At 34.5% G+C, this 18626-nt stretch overlaps 1 pseudogene; it reads left to right on the top strand.

Annotated features, from left to right (window-relative positions):
* The window catches only part of LOC100951981, a 1058-nt pseudogene extending 822 nt beyond the window's left edge, over window positions 1–236 (top strand).
* The last annotated feature ends 18390 nt before the right edge of the window (window positions 237–18626 follow it).

Raw genomic sequence — 18626 nt, 5'->3', positions numbered from 1 at the left:
GAAGTTTAAAAAAACTACCTTCATTGTTTGGACCCGCATATTTAGCTATTTGGAATGCAGTCGATTCCTTCTTGAGTTTCAAATACAAGACTGCAACAGTCACATCACAATATGCAGTGGTGGAATCTTGTTTGTCATTGTCATTCCCATTCCTTTCCATTTAGAATCAGAATAAAGTTGTATTTCAAATATCTAAGAAAGAAAGAAAGAGAACATGGAGAAGAAAGTGCCGATGAACTAAATATCTTACTTCAGAGTGCCCTGACAAAGTAAAATAGAGCACGTCTCTTACGACAATAGAAATTCATTTTCACATTTCCAAAGCACGAAAATACACAATCATATTACTAGCACGGTTGAGTTTTGGTAAGAGTTCTTTCTCAACCAGCAGACTGCTGAATGCTTGTATCCTCACACGCAAGAAGGTGAAAGAGTTCCCAGGTGCCTCTTTCAAAAGGGCACTAATCCCTTACACGAGGGCTCCACTCTCATGACCTAGTGACTCCCAGTGGTCCCAACTTCTAATATTATCACATTGAGCATTGAAATTTCAACATATAAACTTTGGACAAACACAAACATTAAGTCCAGAAAAATGTCAAAGAAGATTATCTTTAAAAAAAGAACCAGAAAGAAGCAGTATTTAGGGGGGAAATGAATAAAGGTTCATGAGAACAATATCAAGCAATCTATAGCATGTATGAAATTGAAGTCACAGAAGGAGAGGAGAGAGACATGAGAACAGAGAAAAAAATTGAAGAAAAACCCAAAATTGTCCTAAAATTTATAAAATGATAAATTGATACAGCTCACTGAGTCCTAAGCAGGATGAATATAAAGAGAACTATACCCACCATATCCTGCTAAAGTTTTTAGGAACCAAAATAACCAGAAATTGTTTAAAACAGTGGCTAAATAAAATAAACTACCACATAATGAGGAAAAAAATATGATAATTAAATTAAATTGGTTATCAAATATTTTCATAAAGAAAACTCCAGAGTCTTGTATTTGTGAATGACATCAAATATTTGAGAAAGTAAAGACCAACAATTATAGTGGTTTTTTATTTTGTTTTGTTATCACTATTGGCTAGAAAAAGAGGGGAATAAGCAATCGCTGTTCAGTAGAAAAAGGGTTTCATGTTTTTTTTCTGGAGTATAAAAATGTATTAGAATTAGCTAAAGTTGGTATTTGTACCACATTTTGAGTGTAGTGAATGCTGCTGAATGAAAATGAATTGTTCATTTTAAATAGATAATTTTATTATGTAAACTTCACCTCAATTTTTAAAACAAAAGAAAAAAGTTTAAATCTCTTTATGCTGACACATCACTCTAAAAACCAAACATAACTCATAACCTGTGAAAAAATATTTTCAAGATATATATTTGGAAAAGGATTTGTATCATTAGTATGTAAAAATAATATACTCAATAATAAAAAGATAGACAATCTCATTTTTTAAAAAGTGGCCAAAATACTTGTATGAGCACTCCATAAATAAAATATACAATGGCCATTAGTTACATGAAAAAGTAGTCAAATGATTTGTCACAGACAATTGCAAATTCAAATCCCAAGGAGTTGTGACAAAGATGCTAACCACAGTGGTTAAATTAAAAGACTGGCATCTCAATACTGCCAAGAACATACAGTAATGTAAACTTTAATATGTTGTTGTATACGAAAAAATAGGCTCTATTATTATGCAAAATGTCTGGCAGTTCTTTTTTTAAAAAAGTAAATATATAGCTAATCTATGATCTAATAATTTCAGTTCTGGATTTCTAAGAAAAATTAATGCAGCATACACTTTCCCAAAAGACTTAGCCAATAATGTTAATACCGATATTCATAATGCTCTAGAACCAAAAAGAGCCATGATGCTCCTCAAGAAGAGGAAGGATAAGGAAATATTTATATATTCATATAAGGAAATGCTACTTAGCAAGGAAAATAACCAGCACACACAATACCATGGATGAATCTACAAATGATTATGCCAAATGAAAGAAAGGAAAAAGTCAATTACATAAAACAACGTGTACTGTAATAGTCCTCTTATATAAAGGTCCTGAGAAGGCACAGCTACCTTGAGAAAGACAAAGTATTTCAGGGGCAACTTTAGTTGAGATGGAAGTAAACAGTAATTGGGAAAACACAGGAGGGAGCTTTGTGGAGTAATGATGGTCAGAGTTTCTATCTAAAGGTGTTTTGAGTTACACAGGATTATGCAGTTGTTAGACATCTCACTGACCTTTGGCACTCAGATGCACCGCTAGGCTACTAAAGATGTAAAATTATCACTCCTTCAAACCCGTGGGCATTATTCCTCAGTACTGAAGGAATGCCTGTGCTACAAGGCACCATAACTGATTGCACTATCAAATACATAACAATGAAAAATACATCTTCTATGTATAGGATACATGGATAAGAATATGCGAAGAAGCATTTTATATACTTGCCTGAAACTAGAAACAACCTAAATGCCCGTTAACGGGGAATGGATAACTAAGTTGTGGTATATACAGTGAAGTACAGAGGAATGGAGAAGGATTACCTAGAGCTTCCTCCAAAACTGTTGTTGAATCTTGCAGACATAATTGTGAAAGAGGAGATAAGAGACACAAAATACAGTGCGATTACGTTTTTACAAATTCTACAAATGAGTCAAACTTCACCTTATTATTTCAAGATGCATTGAAAAATGCTCAAACTATTTTTTAAAGCAAAAATATTAATGTAAAGTCATCACACATTAGTACAAAGGAAGAGACTGAGATAAAAAATAGAGATTGCAGATAAGGTAACCAAGTCCTAAGCAGTGTCTTAAATTTTACATTTTTGGTATTTACTTAGATATTTATTATGAGTTTAAGGCTTTAATCTATAAATTTTATTTCAAAGTTGAAAATAGTAAAATCTCTTATTACATACTTTTTGTGGCTTCTACAAATTTACGTTAACTTCTGCTTTATGAAGAAGAGGAATGGGTATAATGTCAGCATTTCTAAAGCTTAGTAAATTCATGACAACAAATGGTGTGTATATATGTACACGCATAATAGAGCATTGTAACATATACACAGAAACAATCACTAAAAATGCATAATGTCACATGAACTAAAAGCAATGCTTAAATACATAAAAAAATCGAATAGTCTGCTCTTTAATAAGTTAATCTATGAGCCTTTTGTGAATGAGATGAAAGACTTTATATTTACTATCTCAGCAAATTTATTTTCTAACGCTAAATAATAGGTATCATCTTGTTCAAAACAAACTGGTAATTTTTAACACAAGCCTTTTTCTTGTTCACTTATCGAAGCTGCTTTTGATACAGCCAAGTTTGCCTGGGTTTGTACCTATGTATCAGATAAAGTATTTTCAAATGGTAAATAGAGGAAATCAAATATAAATTTGAGTGCTTCGTATTTGTGAATCTCCCAAAAATGTAAAGGGGACAAGCTGGAGAGTCTTCACTGTTGTTTTCTTCTGCACAGAAAGGAGATCTGCGGACCAAATACTTTCCTATCTACTAGTTTTGAAACGTGATTCATTCTTAAACTGGTGGCTATTTGACATTCCATGATAAATGGTATGTGCTCAGCTATTTCAGATTTTTCCGTTACCAGAATTACATTTCTAATGTAAGGATGGGTTATTATTAGCTAAAGCTTTTATTTCCTGGGATTAGGTAAAATAAAAAGGGTTATTTCTGTTGATACACCCCATTTCACATTGCAATGCAACTATTCAACTGTAAAACGTACTTAGATTTCTATTTGAATGGTCAAGGAACGGCTGATTATGTATTATTGCCCTTTAAAGGGCCAGTGTCACTAATAGTTAAAACAAAGTTATTTGTTCAATAACTCCATAGTCTCAAAGCTTACCTAAAGTTCCTTTCTCAAGATTTGCCGTAATACTATGGAAAAACTTAAAGACATTTTTAAAATATATAAAATTAAAACACTACATTGTCTTTGGATAATGTCAGATGAAATTTTAATTTAATATCTAAAAACCATGCTTGCTTAAAACATTAACTAGATATATTTTTATTAGTCAATTAGCGATCGTCTATTTTCAAGAGTATTTATAAGTATTTTCCATTGGGATACATGGGTGTTGTTTATTCCTATTTGAGAAGGTATGCAAATAATTCAGAAAACACCAATAGATTTTTTTCCATAGGAGTAAAAATGTGTAACACCACAGTTTATGATGCAGCTTGTTTATGAGAACAAGGCGTATTCCTCTGTGAGTAAATAGGGATTTAGTTCTACTGTTGCCATATTTAGTACAGATAATTAAACCTCCATAATCCAATGTTATTAAAGATCATCCCGTGCCTGCTGTTGGAAATAGTATTTATAAAAAAATGAAATGCACATTTATGAAAAAAGAAGAAAGACTGCCATTTCTTTGCATCACGATGACAGGGATATATAGAAATCACCACTCAGAAAAGAATCTCTATTCGATCTAGCACTCCTAACGGAAGCAGTTATATGATATTAATTAATAAAATGAAAAACCTTTAATAACAAACATTAAAATACATATACGTGTGTAGAGTCGGAAGAATATAACCATAATCATGTAAGTAATTAATTACAATATATGCTATATTTTTATATTTGCAATTGAGAAATTATTTCTTAACACTTGGAAAAATATATGACTAAAGCTAGTAAAGCTGCTATGGTGAAATTATTTAGCAAGGCTAAATCTTCTGACAATGGCAGTAAAGGAAATTATTCAAAAGCAGCTAATCTGCATGTATAATGAACATAAAACAAAGCTCACAGGTTGTGTTACTTCTCTTCTTCAAAATCATTAAAATGAAAACAGGAAATATACATCGATAAGAAAATTTTCAATAATGATAAGACGCTAAGTTTTTAAACATGATGTTAAGGAAAGCATAGGTGATCATCAGCATCCCACGCCTCTCTACGCACCTGTGACAGCTAATGATTCCTTTCCTTTTTCTAATTTAATGTCAATATGGCCTTTGAAAATGAGAATTTGAAATAAAATTACCGATATTCTTCCTCACAAGGGGCAGCAACAACTATTATATTTTTCTAATGAGTCTATCTAGTGCAGTATGTATTGTGCTGCTCATGTGTGTACCCAAACGCATTCTAGTTTCAAGGAACTATTCTGCAAATGTGCTTTTAGCCCATGTAGATAAAAGAAAAAAAAAAATCTCCTTTTTAGATAGTGCCAGCACCACAGTCCCTTTAGGGTTTTTGTTTGTTTGTTTGTTTGTTTTGCGGTTTTTGGCCAGGGCTGGGTTTGAACCCACCACCACCTCCTCCGGCATAGGGGGCTGGTGCCTTACTCCTTTGAGCCACAGGCACTGCCCCCCTTTAGTTTTTTTGAAGTGTTACCAGTAACTCCTTTGTTTAGCTTTTCAGTTTCTTGATGTGAGAATGGTCACCTCAGAGAAGTGAGGAAGGTTGAGTTCTCAGCTAAGCCACTACAGAAGGGCCATCGTTTCCTTTCCCCCCAAAATCTTTCTCTCTCTTTACCCTTCTCTCCTCTGCCCTTTTTTCTATTTTTTTTTTTTTAGTAGAAATCTGTTGGCCCAAGATTTCATACAGATATGAGCATTTCTACTGTATGAATGCTATGTTTTCAGTTGGAGCCCCTGTGTGACCCTGAATGAGAGCTACATCTTTAATGCTGACCTCTCTTCTTCTAATCTGTTCTTTAATTGTAATTAACAACAAAAAAATCCCTACATAGACGCAGAGGTGAATTGGGAAATGAAATTACACCTTTCCTTACATAGTGTTAACTTATTCACAGATACAGTCAGATAGTCAACCAGTCAATAAACATATATGAGCTACTATTGGACACTACTTAATTGTCCCAGGGGCTGATGGAGGCTCCCGCTTCCGCAAAATAATATTAGGAATGTTATCTCTGGGGTGGTGCCTGTGGCTCAGTGAGTGGGGCACCCCATATACTGAGGGTGGCGGGTTGGAAACCAGCCCCAGCCAAAGGGCAACAAAAAAATAGCCAGGAATTGTGGTGGACGCCTGTGATGCCAGCTTCCAGGGAAGCTGAGGCAAGAGAATCGCCTAAGCCCAGGAGCTGGAGGTTGCTGTGAGCTATGCCACAGCTCTCTACCAAGGGTGAAAAAGTGAGACGTGAGACTCTGTCTCTAAAAAAAAAAAAAAAAAGAACATCATCTCTCCTTCCCTTAACAGTGATGTAGAAACAAAGGTGGGTAAATAATTTTAATATGCTTTTTTCAGGACAAAAGTTAAAGTATTTCAGGAATGGAAAAAAACACAGTAGGGAGTTCAAGGTTGCACATGGAGTAATTCTGCTTTTATATCCTTCTTTTCTGCTCACTTTTTAAACAAGATGTGAAGCCTCAGCAATGGACACAGACCATGTGCCTAATGGGGCTTCTCTCTAGCTGGCTATTCCTCCAGACACGGGACACCACTATCCATCACTTTGCCTCAAGTACTATATTACAGGCTGTTTCCCCTATAATTATTATCTACAACTTTATGGAACCAAAAGTAAACAACCTAATAAATTATATTAATTATTATAAATTAAGACAGAGTGTGCTGCTTCAAACCATATTCAGTATTGTTCTAATTTTATTATACATGTATATTGTTGTTTTAAGGCTCACACGCTACTCCTTACAGCTGCTTTAAGACTAGGAAGAGTAATTTACATGCAAAATGCCCTTTTCTTCAAAGAGGGTGTAAACCTACAGATGCCTCATTGGGCGTGTGGATGAACCTTTCATAAAAATGCAAAGTGAATGATGAGAGGCACCTATTTCCCCAACATGATTACTTGTGAAACTCTGGCAGGCACAATCCTCTCTGAGGAAATAATTCACAACAGTCCTCTGCCTCATTTTTTTTTAAATTTTACACTTAATTTTTATTTGCTAACATCTTTATTTCTGATTCCATGGATTCAAATATTCCTTTTATTTCTTCAGTAATGAACTTTTCCCTTTTTTCCTATTGACATCAATAAATAATAACAAATTTAAAGGGTGATGGTACTCAAAAATACTTGCTTTCTTTTAAGAGATGTATGTAACATTAGATTTTGACTGTCACTACCCCCAAATAAGTTTACTGTTTGAAGTATCAATATTATGATGTGTATAATGCATATATTCTGTATGCTAGATCTAATGTCCTGATAGCTGGATATCTATATTTCTACTCAAAAAGTGCTTGGAGACATTCTTCTCTATGGAGGCCTTCACTGAGCACGGTTACAGCAGCGTCCACTAGGGAGAGCTGCCTCACAGCACACCACAGCTACCAGTAGGACCACGGTTGTTCATTCTCCATCACCAGTTAACAGTTATGGAGAAAACAATAGTAGCTTGTCCCAAGCAGGTAAATTTAGTAAAAACATTTTTCCAACGTCCGACATAATTGTACAATTATGTGAGATTTACAGGTATACAGAATGGCACAGATAATCAACTTTAGATTTTGCTACCATTTCAACAGAGAGTGAGCCATGTTTCAAACCATTTTTACTTTCTAATTCACCCCTTGTCTTTGGATGAGTAAAAGTAACTCTACGATAATACCCTTGATTAGAAGAAAAAATAATCCCTATGGGTATTACATTAAATACTGTTAATGGTTGAGTTATACAAGAAAAAATAGACTTAAAGAAAGGAAATAATTTATAAGGGCAAAGCTTTGCTTTCAAGCCTTAAAAAATAGTAGTTAGAAGAAAACAATTATAAAAGCTAAATACTTTTCATTGTAATTCAAGGTCAGGAAACTCTGGCATGATGTTTAAGAAAGGAGAGTGTGTATTTTAAAGATGATGATGTTGTATCATCCTTATAATCGAGGTTGGCTTTTCTCATCACTGTACTGATGTTAACAAAGAGAAAAGGTCTGTATTGGATTTGTGTTGCAGGATCATTTTAACCGCACTTGTTGTGTGTCAAAGGGAAAAGAAATAATGTTGACCGGCAAAATAAAATTCCTCACCTGATATGCATATTTAGATGTAACTCTTAAGACTGTAGGACTTAAAAACATACCATCACTGACTTTATTACATTAAGTCTTCTAAATTGCAAGGTTATTGTTTTATTAAAAACTCCCAGCTACTTGTGACTTGAAGCTAATCTGGTTGAATATACATTTCAATTATTGGGCTCGGTTACATGTGCCTGTTGATTTGTATACAACATTTACTAGCGCTTCCCTTTTCCTCCGTTTTATTTATTTTCCTTCCACATCATTTAGCTTTGATTCTAACCTAACAATTTTTCTATTTTGCAATTGAGTTTAAAGGGAAATGTTATTAAATCAAGGAATTCCATAAATATTGGTTAAAAGTTATAAATAGGTTGTCTTTGGTATTTGTCAACATAGAGTTCTTTCAATTAAAATATTTCCTGGCTACCACAGCGTGGAAGCTGCGGAAATTGGCTCCACATCCAGCTGGCTGATTCAGTAAGAAATCAGCTGGCCTCAATTTAGATTTCTTTTCTTTTAAAGCAGTGCCAAATTGAGGATTAGTACATTGTGGAGAGGGAGGCGGGCAGCTCCACCCCTGATCGGCCATTCTTCATTCCCTAGAATGGGCTTGCCTTCCCAACCCCAGCTGTGCACTGAATTAATCTACACAGGGAGCTTCTCTATCTACACCATTTCAACATGCGCATCAAGGCCCTGCACCACTTCTGACAAAAGTAAAATGTGGCTCTGGTGACTCTAGACTTGGAGACTTAGGCCTGAAATATAAACATTCTCTCACACGCGCATATGCAGAGATAGGGAGAAAGTGGGAAGGAGAGAGGAGAGTGCTTTCACTGCACATTACAAAGAGGCAAACCGTTAACTGAATCGCAGAGAAATGGAATGAGATGATAACAGGCAGGAGTATTTATTCAGAAAGAGATCCAGCTCAGAGAATGGGTATGATTTTACTTGTCCAGAAATTGTCCAGGTCCAAACTAAGTATGTAGATAATTGAGTTAGCAATTAGCCTGAGAAGAGACGCACCCTTTTAATTGCCTCATGTAAATATTTATGTTATCACCCCACCACTGCCCTCCTCTAATAGCAGCCTCCACTCACATGGAATGGCGTGGACTGTGGCCCAGGCCACAGTCTAACAAACTAACATTTTCATGCTCTGAGCTTTGTGCCTTCTTAGAGTCTGTGAGCCAATGAAATGACTTTATAAACTATTCTTGCTTTTTTATACCAATAAGTAAAGTCACATATGGACAATTTTATTGTGTGTTATTGTTGCTATGAATTGTGGCTTTTAAAAAAAAAATCTCAGCCTTTATTTTGAAATATCATTGATGATAATATCTAAGAAAATTGTTCAGTGTTATGACCTCATTCGAATTGTGAGCCAGATAATCATACTTGCTTGGGTTTAGCCAGGGTTTATATAATTGTCTATTTATAGACCATTAAAGTAATTTGCTTGTGTGCATTTTCATAAACACATGAAAAAGATATTATATTCATTGTGAATTAAAATATTTTATTAAAGGCAAAAAAAGAATACAAGAAGAATTGTAGCAGAGAGTCTTTTGCTTCGGATCATTTTCCTGATAATTTAAGATTACTTCATAATTAGGATAAGTGAAGAGAAAATATACATCTTGAACAGCTCTTGATTCCTCATCCTATGAGGCTCAATAGCAAAATCATCCTAGTGGAATTGACATCCTGACAAAACCCTTAGAACAGCAAAGATATTAAGACTGAGAAATTTGATAAATGTATTTCAGGCCCTGGTCATCTGTGCCTATACTAGAAATATGTTTCCTATATGTCTTTGATTTAATTTCTTAGCAACCACTGTTTCTTTAACACACTCCAGGTTCAAGTTCAACATCTACTTCTATCTACCAGCACAGTTAAGTCACTGAACATTATTTGAACTTCCAGATTTTCCTTGCAATATTTGTACATCTGTAATATGCGGCCATGAAGCTATCAAATCTTCATCTATGCAAAAGTATTCTGAAGCACTTGGAAAAAAATCAAACTGCTCTTTAAAACTTCAGGTTCTGTGTATTGACTTAAACTAAAATAACAGGAAAAAACAAAAAGTACCATGTCGGTTATATTAGGTCATATTGTTGGTTTCTGCTTATCATTCCCGTCTGAAATAGAAATGCTATATCAAAGAATTGACTTGTAAATGTGAATGTTAACCCAGTTTATACGAAAACATATTTGCCTCTCCTCTCTTCAGAGGTGAATTTACATATGTGTTTTCAGAGAAAAACTAAAACAATAGCAAGAAGAAACCAGGAAAATAAATGTATCTATGGATCAAAAATCAATTTAGATTGCAATTGCTTCAGTAGAAATGAAACAGTTTCTGGTGCCAGATTAAGAGTAGGAAAAAGTCATTTGGATTCTCTGCCACTGTTGTGGTGTAAGAATACTATGGGATCCCCGAGGAAAACAAAGGGAAGTGCTTTTCATTTTTGGCCACATTCCTGAAAATGTACAAGGAATGAGATGGAAAACAGGGTGACATCAATGGTCATAAAAATGTGACCTGTGTCTTGATAGAATAAGACAAATAAAAGTTTTCCACAGCACCTGGCATTCGAACATGAACGGAAATCGTAAGGACAACCTATTCTTTTACAATGGGCTGAAGTATTATTGTGTTTTCCAAATACTCCTGATTTTCATACTTACAAAACATTGAAAACTTACTGTGCTACCACAGAAAAAGGCATAACTCTCAGTAACTATACTGCACTTGTAATCTTTTTAGCAGCACTTCTGATAAAAGTGTTGTGAATTGGTTTTGGAGAACCATCTTTCTTCCACTGACTACAGTCTATTCCTTCGGGCATTCCAAGTTCCTACCCCACCAGAGAGTGGTGCTCAGTAAACCAGGTGGCATCTCTCTGCCTGGGGGATGAAACTTCCACGGGGGATTAAAATACTGAGGACCCCGGGATTGGTTCATTCGTAAAGAACTACTCCTTGGTTCCTGCTACTGTGAACCTGAGAACTGGTCGGCTGCCCTGAATTCAGTCCTTTCTAAATCTTCCTCTTCTCCCTTCCCTTAACTCTTGCTCATACCTTTCCTATAAAATTTTGTGCTTATTTCAGTTATCCACAGTTCACTACTCTTAAAAAGCAAAATATGGGAAATGGTATGAAATGGTTAACTGTGTATGCCTTGATCAAATTAGGGTGACAATTTTGTTCAACCAAAGATAGAACAAAATTATACTATTCTATACTGTAATCAAATGTTTTTATTCTATCAGAATTTAGGTATTGCTCAGCAAATGAAAATAATTATAAAATAAGGAGGCCAGTGTGTCCTTTTTTTCTGGGATCCCAATTTGATTGACACTTATCTATGTTTTCCTGACTTCCCAGATAGAACAGGTTTTTTCTCGAGAAGTAAAAAATTAATGACTTTAGAGGAAAGTTTTCTTTCCTGGGACATAAGAAAGACTTTACAGATTTGTTTTATTAGAACAATATTCCATTAAAATCCTTACATCATATTTGAAGCACAAGAAAATATAAAACTGCTTTGGGATTTGGCCATAGAGAAAAAAGCCATAAAACCTAAAAGTATCCATAATTTGCATATATATTCACATGTAATTTTTAAAATAAAATTTTTGTACATTAAAGATTTAGTCACTGGTAAGAATTTGTAGCTTCTATTGGTTACTTAGAAAGTAGTCACCTTCCGTCGACAGTAGCACATTTTTTTTGTGGGCGGTGATAGCAATGTGCCTACCTGAAAATACTCTCATCTACTGAGTATTCACAATGGATCAAAATTTGCTTCACAGTGTTTCTGATCCATTGTGAATACTCAGTAGATGAGAGTTGTAACAATGAGTTATATAGGTGCAAATGCACAACAGTGAGCAGGAAGGCTCAGCTTTTCCAAAAGGCATGCTAAATTACATTTACCTAAACATGCTCCGTGTTTGAGTCATTTGAACAAAATTTACGTGTAAGAATAATAAATGGCCATGGTACATGATGAACAGGCAAAGAAGAAAGAGAAATTTGGTAATCAAATTCATGATTTTGGCCTTCATAATGTTATGAAAATTACATAATGTTATGTAATCATAGAAGGGGGAACATAAATATACAGGGGGTAGCAAAAAAATACGGGAGGGATTGATCTCAGTATGTGTTAATATATACTGATAATAATGTGTGCTACCTTATGTAGTGTATCTCGTATTTCTTGTAATTGCGGAAGTCAAACGCATTTGAATATTAAAATTTTAATTCTTTTTTCTTTCTTAAAATGCGTATATATTTTTGAGCACTTTTTGTATACCATCAAAATAATGGCCATAAAAATTGTGTCTCTGGCAGAAAACAAGCTGCCTGCTATCTCCTCTCCTAATACCACATTTTGCCCACAAAAATGAAGAGTAATCAAAGTTATAAATTGAGCGGTATGAAACTGACATTGAGCTCTGAGAAAAATTGATGTATTTATATATTTCCATGAGTTCTATATACATATATCAATTTTTCTTCACATGTATTTTTATCTCAACTCTTTATTTAAATTAACTCCTAATGTACCCAGATACTTATATCTCAGTTGTAAATAAGAACTTTACAAACACTGCTCAAACCTTTTTTTTTTTTTTTTTTTAATGTTTTTTTGAGACAGAGTCTCACTCTGTTGTCTTGGGCTAGAATACAGTGGCATCAAAATAGCTCACAGTGACCTCAGCCTCAGGGGCTCAAGAAATCCTGTTGCCTCAGCCTCCAGAATAGCTGGGACTACACCTTTCCCCCATAATACCTGGCTAGTTTTTTTACTTTTAGTGGAAAGGAGGTCTTGCTCTTGCTCAGGTCTCAAACTCCTGAGCTCAAGGGATCCACCCACCTGGGCCTCCCAGAGTCCTAGGATTACAGGCATGAGCCACCCTGCCTGGCCAGTCCATAATCACCATTTTTAAATTGCATTATCAGTGTCTTTCAGCCACCAAGTCATTTAAAAAAAGTGAAAACTATATATTGGGAAAAATAAAATAGTGGGAAAATAGTTACCAGGAATCTTTCAATAGAAAATGTCAAAAATCAAAAGTAGATTAAAAGGGCCTCACCAGAAGGTTGACCAATGATGTCAGTAACAGGAAACAGTGAAATGTTTGATTACAGGCACAAGCTTCTGCACCCAGCCAAAAACTTTTATCAATGCCATTGTCTATTTTCATGTTTCTTAATCCTGTGCTTTGACAGAATTGGTGGTATCTCTTTCTTTGGACCTTATGACAGTTCTTATGATTATCGCCAGCATCACTTAATATGTCTTTGTGATAAGGTCTTAAGAAATCAAGACTTCCTACTTGAATTTTTAATAGCCAGATACATAGACTATGATTTCAGCACCATTTTCTGTGTGCATTCCATTTATATAATATTAAGAATTCCTCCTTGGTGAAGAGCTTAATTACAATATGGGCTTTACCTAAAAAACACAAACAATGTAACCCGATCATTTGTACCCTCATGTTAAGCTGAAATAAAAAAATAAATAAATAAGAATCGATTGATATTACTAGAGTGACAAAATATAGTTAGTTGTTTGATTAGGAAAATTTGCTTCTTTTTTTTTTTTTTTTTAGAATGATTTGTTTCAATTATACATCTCAGGCAACTGATCCGGGAAGCTAGTAAAATTAATTTTCTTCAAGTCTTTTGTTTCAAGTACTGAATTTTTCTCCCTTAAGTACTCTGGAAAATAAGTGAGCTACAAAGAAGGCCAATGGTAGTAGTGAAATTCCCACCTCCCCTTTAAACAAATATTATAGAAAAATTAAGAAATTATCACCATCAAACTGCAGTTTGTTCACTTATAAATCTTGCTCAGGTGGAGGTTTCAACAGGGTCTAAAGCAAATAAAACTGAGATTGGGATAGGAAAAGGGATGAAAATTTCCTTTGAGGGAGGCTAGGGAAATGAAGATTTAGTGCACAATATTAGTGTGAGATTTGTTTATTTAAATAGCTTATTATATTTGCATTTTGATGACTCTTATTTCCACACTCTGCTTTCCTAACACTTTTCTACAAATAAGAAAGTGTATTTTTCTGCACCTCCACACTAATGATTCCTCACTCAGCAAGGCTTGCACTTATTAAAGCTTTTTATTGCCACTTTGCTTAAAGAGGTGTTTGAACTCTAGCAGGTAGACAAATCCAGAGGGGAAATTCATTTGAAAGTATTCATAATGGAATACAGAGATGAAAAACAAAATTATTGCTGTGAACTACTTTTTTTTTTCTGGTCTCTGCAGATACATCTTATTTCTGCACTTTGACTCAAGAATATGAAAAAGATCTTCTCTTGGGTTCAAATATCCAATAGTATAAGAAATTTTTTTTCCATTCATCATGGAATGAAGATAAAATTAAATTGGTATTAGAATATGACCCATTGAAGATACAGCAACATAGATCCTTTATTTCTTTCTCCTCAAAAAGAAAGTATTTGGAAAAAATGCCTGGTGCTACTACAGATCAGTTTCTATAATTTTCCAACAAATGATTTAAAGCATCTTTAGTAATATCACTTTTAGTAACTATTTCCTATTAAAAGTTTCTTCATTTTATTTGTCTCCTATTTTCTTAATGAAGCTTAGTGAATAATAGAAATAGCAATGAAAATATTGATGTTTTGTTGAATGTCTTCCTGTTAGAAATAATTACTCTTTCCAGCCTTTGTTGCCCTCATAGATGGCCACTATGCTTAATCCTTTCATAAACTAAGATAACTCAATTTTTCTTTTAAGATGAGTTATGAAAGTTCCAAATCCTTAGAACTGTCATGGCAGTAGAAATCTCCAGCCTCAAAATTCCTTTTATGGGGTGGTCTTTTAGTGTTCAACATGTAACCATCATTCATTGCATGCTTATTTTAAATAATAAAATTTGTCAGTACTCCAAATTAAATTAAGTACAATTATAACTCTGAAGGCCCATAGAAAACCCTAACTTGAGCACAGTGATAGAGTTTCATCTGTAGGAAATACAGAGAGCTTTCCTAGTTCAAAGAGCAACAAAGTCCAGAGAGAGAGAGTTCCTAGTTGGAAAGAGGATATACAAGTCTTTACTAGGAATATTTTCTTTTCTTTTTTTAAATTTCAGATTGATCTGAGGGTACACAAGTTGGGGTTACATTGTTTTCATTTCTAAGGTGAAGTTCAAGTTGTAGTTGAGCCCTTCATCCAGGGTGTGCTGAACACCCTCACGTTGTGCACATTAGCTGAGATCCCACCAATTTCTACCCCTTTCCCCCTCTCCTTTCTTCTCCTCTACCCTTCCCCTCGCTAGACTATACTTGTGTTTTTCTTTCATGTGGGCAGGTCATTGTTTATGTTTGGGTTTCATATTAATATTGAGTCCACTGGATACTTTTCTTTCACCATTCTTAAGATACTTTACTAAGAAAAATGTGTTTCAGCTCCATCCAGGTAAACACAAAAGACATAAAGTCTCCATCTTGTCTTATGGCTGCATGGTTCTCCATGTTATACACATACACAGTTTGTTAATCCATTCCTGTGTTGATGGGCACTTGGGTTGATCACCAGGAATATTTTCAAGGTGAGTAGGGAATGAGTAGGGACTGGGGAGAGAGTATCCAGTGCAACCATGTGTAGAAAGAAAGGGATTTGAATTGCATTGCTTGCTCTTTTTAGCAATAAGGTAAGTTACCTGGTAGGAACAGGAGACACAATGAGAAAATGGGAAAAGTTTGAAAGCAGATTTTAATATTTTCCATGGCACTGCTGCCAAGATTCTTAATTTTTGTTTATTGGCTTAATATTGTATCTTATTCAATGCACTTTATCATTAAGCTCAACCAGCTTACTATTTTAAGAGAAAATATCCTCTCTTTCTCCTTATTGTATCTAGGCAGAAAAAAAATACTGTCCATTCAAATAGGATTTCATCTGCTTCTTATATTGTATAGAATATGGTAATTTTCTTTGGGGTTGGGAAGTTTTTTCTTCAGGAGATTATAATACCTGAAACTTTGGAGAAGTAGTTGGAGTAACAGTCATTGGCTAAATATCCCAGGTCTATACAGGATTTTAAATATCAATCTTACATTTAAATTTATTTAAATCTTACATTTAAATTTATAACATATGTGTGCAATTGTTACTACGATCTAACTTTTGTTGCGAGTCAGAGCACCCAATAGGCAGCTAGGTGCTTTGAAACTTTGAGGTCAGAACTACCCACAATTTCTGCTATCTGAATCCTACCAGGCCACTCAAGTAATCATCTTTGTCTTTGCCTCACAGTGTAAAATACATTTGCAGCTTTTGCTTCCATACTATTTGCCTTGCACTGAACCCTCAGTGGATAATTAACACAAACAAATAATAAATAAATAAAAAACAAAAGCTAATATTCCCTTTTCCTACTCAAAGAAATGAACTTTACCCAATCTTAAGTGTTACCCTTGTTCTCTGTTTATTAAGTGACAAGCACTTAATAAATGAATAAAGAAAGAATGAAAGAAGAAAGGAGGAAGGAAGGGAAGAGTGAAGGAGAGAGGGAGGGAAAGAAAGAAGGAAGAAAGGCAGGCAGGCGGGTGGGTGTTACCTAATGAAAATTTTAGTTTTTAGAGAGTAGATATTCTGTTTTCCCCACATACCTTTTACTCCATCTGTTCTAAGTATATATATTTTGATCCAGTCTAGAAAGCACAAAAGATAATTTATATGTGTGGTAAAATATACCTTAAAATATTTTCAGGAAAACTGGGATGTTTTGTGCGCATTTCACTCCACGGACGTCATCTACATTTTTCTAAAGCACAGATGACAAAGGTAACCTTTAAGGATTTACATAAAGAGATTATTTTCTTATTATTTCTAAATATTATGAATTAAAATGCCAGACAATGAATTTTCCTTTCATGAAAGAAAAGAATACTAAAAAGTAATTGAGTATTTTTTTTTCTCTAATGAGGAAGAGCAATTTAGATCACTTGACCCCTTGTTCAAAGATGTTTCTGGAGATGGAGCTGCTATTTTTTGTAAAGCTTCAAAATTCAATGCATAAACTGCTATTCTTTCCACACTATTACACTGGACATGCCTGTTATTCTCTGGAAGGCTTGTCACTCTTATGTCTATTTAGAAACATTTTGTTTGAGGTCAAAGAAAATGGTTACATTTAGATGATTTGTTTTGCCTCCTATGACTACCTCCTTACTCTTGATGTATACTCTCCCCAACAAAGCCACCCTCAAATGGGGCATTTACATGACAGTAAGAGTAAAACAGCTGATGAAATAGCTACTGGATTCATCATATTTGTAAAGACAATATTATAACTTTGGCACTAATTGTGGCCCATGGAGGTTTTTATTCTTGCCTCTGCTAGCAGGCCCTAAATCCAGGCTTCAATTTTTTTGGCATTAACTCCGCTCAACTATAATGATTATCATTTAACTCAGTGGTTACATAATCCGGGTGAAATTTTAATGTGGACATCTTGCATTAACTTTCTTTCCTTCAACAACAACAAAAAAAGAAAAAGGTGGCCCCTAAATAAATGAAACTCAATTTCACGGCACATTATCTCTTTCAATTCTTTCCTCATAGCTTTCATTTTCATTAAAATCACAGACAACCATAAATTAATAATTACTTCAGGTTGACTAAATGCAGGCCATACGATTTAGCTCTCGCTTTCCTACGGTGGCCCTTCTTGTGCATGCTGGAAAAATGTTAATTCAGATAATGTGGCTTGCCCCTTGTTTTAGAATTCTGTTTTGCAGTTTCACTGATCTATAATGGTCTGTTCTTATTAGATAGTATTAACTTTATCTTTTGTTCAATCAAGCTTTACACTTTGCTTAGGAGATAACTACTGCAAACTCTCGATTGAAATGTGCCATTATCTATACATCTATTATATTTCAATTCTTCTCAAAATGCGTTCTGTTTTTCCTAACTTGCTAGTGATTCCATGCACTCATAAATGTCTTGTCCATTAGCTGAAAATTTGTGTTCAAAGCACATAAGTGGAAAATTAAGATCTACGCATGAAATTCTAACCCTCTTTAATGATGACAGTTTCAAGTATGCTTTATTATTTTACATTTTAAAAGATTCGGGTAATATTTTCTGATTCACTTGAAGAAGTAGTAACTAAAAATTCCATCTAACGCCTTCTGTTGTTTCTCTGATATTTGAAAACTCTGATTAGCCTGAAGACAAGTTACTTAAAACCCTACTTCCTTAGACAGCTTTTTAAGATAGGCAGCTATTTTTATAGAGGTTCCAAAGGAAAAGCAGTTACACAATCGGACATTAGCACACCAAAAACAATAAAATACAGGACCCGCCAGTTAAAATAGAAGTTGACCGTTCAGTCTTTGGCAATTTGACTTTTGAGACCGCTTTCACTTCCTTCAGTTTAGGTCAAGCTTGTTAGTGGTAGATTTGAACGACGTAGAACTTCTTCGATATTTTAGAATGTGTGCTATCGGGAATGATGGTTTCATGTAAGTTCAATATATGTATGTTTGTTTAAATATGTGTCAATTAAATACATGTTTATATGT

This window comes from Otolemur garnettii, unplaced genomic scaffold, assembly GCF_000181295.1.
Source record: "Otolemur garnettii isolate 467f Iridium unplaced genomic scaffold, OtoGar3 scaffold00036, whole genome shotgun sequence".
NCBI lineage: Eukaryota > Metazoa > Chordata > Mammalia > Primates > Galagidae > Otolemur > Otolemur garnettii.
The sequence above is the reverse complement of the archived record's forward strand: the minus strand, read 5'-3'. Positions and strand labels throughout refer to the sequence as shown.